The sequence below is a fragment of the Brachionichthys hirsutus genome, unplaced genomic scaffold (genome assembly GCF_040956055.1).
Source record: "Brachionichthys hirsutus isolate HB-005 unplaced genomic scaffold, CSIRO-AGI_Bhir_v1 contig_381, whole genome shotgun sequence".
In the NCBI taxonomy this organism is placed as follows: Eukaryota; Metazoa; Chordata; class Actinopteri; order Lophiiformes; family Brachionichthyidae; genus Brachionichthys; species Brachionichthys hirsutus.
This window is the reverse complement of record NW_027180783.1, coordinates 3,471-7,189: the sequence shown is the minus strand read 5'-3', so window position 1 is coordinate 7,189 and position 3,719 is coordinate 3,471.

Sequence of the window (3,719 nt, the reverse complement as noted above, 5' to 3'; positions counted from 1 at the left end):
CTGCAGTGGTCTGGGTGGGGGTTTTCAGTCTCACTGCAGGAATCCTCACGGACATCCTCCTCAGAATTTGTCATCTTGTCTGAGAAATTCTGCAAACTAAACACAGATAGAAATATATTCCTGTTATCAAGACATTGAAAAACGCATCCCAAAAAAGCATCCCATAAACCTCACAGAGGAAGTCTTCTCTTCTTACCTCTCTGGACTCTCCTCATCGGTTTGCGGTGAGTTGTTCGGTGATGTTTGGAAAACCTTCCATCTTCTTGACGGTATGAACTTCTTCAGCAACCGCACAAACACATTCTTCTTCTTCTTGCCCTCCTTCTTGCCCTCCTTGCCCTCCTTCTCTGCTCCCTCAGTCTCAACATCAGGCTGATCTCGGATCACGTCAGCTCCTGAGGTTGGTGGAGGTGGACTGCAGTGGTCTGGGTGGGGGTTTTCAGTCTCACTGCAGGAATCCTCACGGATGGAATCCGCCTTAGTTGTTGATCGGCAATACTTCCATATCCCTGATGGTAAGACGCTCTTAATAACCCTCAAGAACACATTCTTTTTCTTTTTCTTCTCGGTTCCCTCGTTCTCAGGTGGACTAGAGTGTTGTGGGTGGAGCTTTTCGTTAGCAGGTGTAATAAAGGGATGCTCCAAAATTTTCTGTGGTGTTATTCTTCTTATTGCCTCCATCTCCAACATAGCCAACAGAAGCTTAAAGCATTGCTCCGTCTCAGCCTCTTCTGTCTGATTGTTTTCCTCCAGCTGTATCTAGTTAAACAAGCAATGGTAAAACCAAAATCAGAACTTTATCCTTATGATCCATGAGAACATCAATCAATTTTTTTTTTAAAAAAGGCATTTTTAATACTTACTTTTTTGAGATTATCCAGGAAATGCTGCTGCTGTCCAGTAGGAAGAGGGTGGAGTTCCTGCTCAAGCGTATAAAGTAGAAGAAGAGAAAAAAAACCATTTAGGGGGAAATGCTTTCTGAAGGAATGTATTTGTGTTTGCATGTTATATTCATCATTGAGAAGTTTAAAGGAGTACCTTGAGTCTCCACTTGTTGGACTCAGTCTTCATGAAATACTTCGTGGCATAAATCCCCTCGTTAAGAAGTTGGTCAGGTGGCATTCCCAGGAACTTCACAATGTTTGAAACCTGAAGATAAAACACAGAACAGTTATTTTTACTGCGTCACCAATTCCATCCACTGAACTGTCCTGCTAATACGTCCTTTCAGATGGTAGCCATTGAGCCCATCGTACAGAAGTGGTCAGTACATTTACAAGTCAATAAACGCAGTAAATATTTAAAGACTATCAAATGTGGTGTGCTCCTAGCAGCTCGATAAAGCTCTTGTTCCAGCAGCTATAATAAAGCTTGAGGCATCTGTCGGTGCTGGAGGGGGTCACTTCAGAACGCCGGACCAACTGAACAATCGACAAGTAGGCGATTACTACAGATAACTTACCACATCTTCATCTGAGTCGCCATGAAATATATAATCAAACAGGATCAATTTGGCCATCACACAGCCCAGAGACCACATATCAGCGGCCTCAGAAAATGGCAGTCCGAAAAAAACTTCTGGAGCCCTAAATGTAGAAAGAAGAAGTGATATGTACGTATTAGAAATATTTAAAAAATACGTGGAGCATGTCCCAAATTAGAAATGTGTGGACAGGAGGTCCAGTACTACTTTATGATCAATCTGGAAAGTACCAATTTACATGAATATTCTAATAATGAGTATTTTAATAGACTTTACCTGTAATTATGTCGTTGACTTATCAGGCCAAGCTCTGCTTTAGACCAGCTCATGGTCCATTCAAAGTCCATGAGCTTGACACGTAAGGGTCCCTGTTGATCTACAGTCATTATACTATCCAGCGTTATGTTGGTGTGGATTAGCCCAAATGTCTCCAGAAACGCCAAAGCATCAGCCATCTGTGGAGCACAGGGAGGGATGTGTTTCAGTTTCTCACAGGTCAGACGGCTCACAATGTGCTCCATCTATTGAACTTACCTGGCGAGTTACGGCTCTGACGTCACCCAGAGCCATTGGCTTTCTGCTTTCATTTAAGACGTTATATAACGACTTGTCCAGCAACTCCAACACCGGCGCCCTTCCAATCGTGAAATGGAACCAGCCGTGATATTTGATGATGTTATGCTGGTCTGCTTTTAGAGCCATCAAGTTTCGTAAAACTAGAATCTGGAAAAACATGACAAGTTTGATGAGATTAGTTCCTGATATTTCATATGTTCATGATCATGAATGTCAGGTAAAATAATTCAGGGGAATCGTTTTTGCACTCTTAGTTATAAAATCTAGTTCTCTGTGCAAACATGGGCAAACTAAGGCCCGGGGGCCATATACGGCCCGCTCAGCTTTATAATACGGCCCGCCGACCTTGTCAAAATAATATCATTAAATTAAATTTTATTATAAACAATTCCATGTCATTTATACTAGTTCACACAAACACTCCATCCATCTGTTCCTGGCCCGGCCCCTCTGTCAAATTTTAGAGCCCATTGTGGCCCACAGGTAAAAATGTTTACCCAGCCCTGGACTAAACTAACAAAATGATAGATGCGAACAGCAAACTCAACAAGTGTCCACTTACCTCCCTGTCACCAGAGCGTTGTATCAGCGGTTGTTTCACCACCACAAGCTCGCCGGTTTTGACATTCAGGCATTTCCTTAATTCTTTGAAGCGGCTATTTTGCAGCATCTGCATTATCTCAAAATCAAAGTGATCTATGCAGAAGTTTTCGTTGAAATGTTTAGGATACAGATACGTCCATGGGTAGACCTGACGCTTGATGAAGGGATGATTGAGGACTTCAGTCGGTGTGATTCTTTGCTCAGGATCTATTCTCAGCATGGCCTGCTGAAGCCGCATGTACTCCCAAAACTCTGCACGTTCATCGTTTTCCACGGGATGATTCTAGGAAGCAATGGTCAAATCCACCGATCGGTCATCATCAGAAAATCTTTTGCAACCACAAACGTCTTATATTGATCGGACTTTAGAAGTGTAGAAGAAGAAGCACTAGACCGGTAAATTTGACATTACAGTATCGTCATTTGTCACCCCCAAACTAACATTTAAAGGACATATTAGCCCTTTTCTCCACAAGTTAATGCAGTTCCCAAACACTTGTATGAAATATGTGTGCCTGTCTTTGGTCAAAGTAGCAAACAGATGCTGCAGGACAGCGTCCGTCATTTCTGTATCAAGCCGCTCTGCCAGAAACGCTCTGAACCCGGAAGCAAAGGTATGTTCATGCGCATGCACGCTACCATAGGTAACCCGTGACTGACGGGAGTGTGCAGCTTACAGCACACACAAAAAGCAAAGTAAGCTTTACTATAAACAGCGGAGGAGATAAACTCATTACAGTAGAGGTCTTACCATCAGCTCCCGAGAATTTTCACAGCAGTTACCAGAGCGACACATTAAATATTTCAGGACACAGCCCAGAGACCACATATCAGCAGGCTCAGCAAACGGTGACCCAAAAGCTCTTTCTAGGGCCCTGCAATTAGAAGAAACAAACATTTTAAAGATTAACTTGTTAGAGCGGCAAACCTCCACCAAGACGACATTAAAAAAACAACTAATAAAATATGAAAATAGCTTAAAAAAAAAGGAAACAAAAAATCAACGGAGTATATTGATAGAATTTTTTAAATCATCCTTACATAAATTCATCTGTTT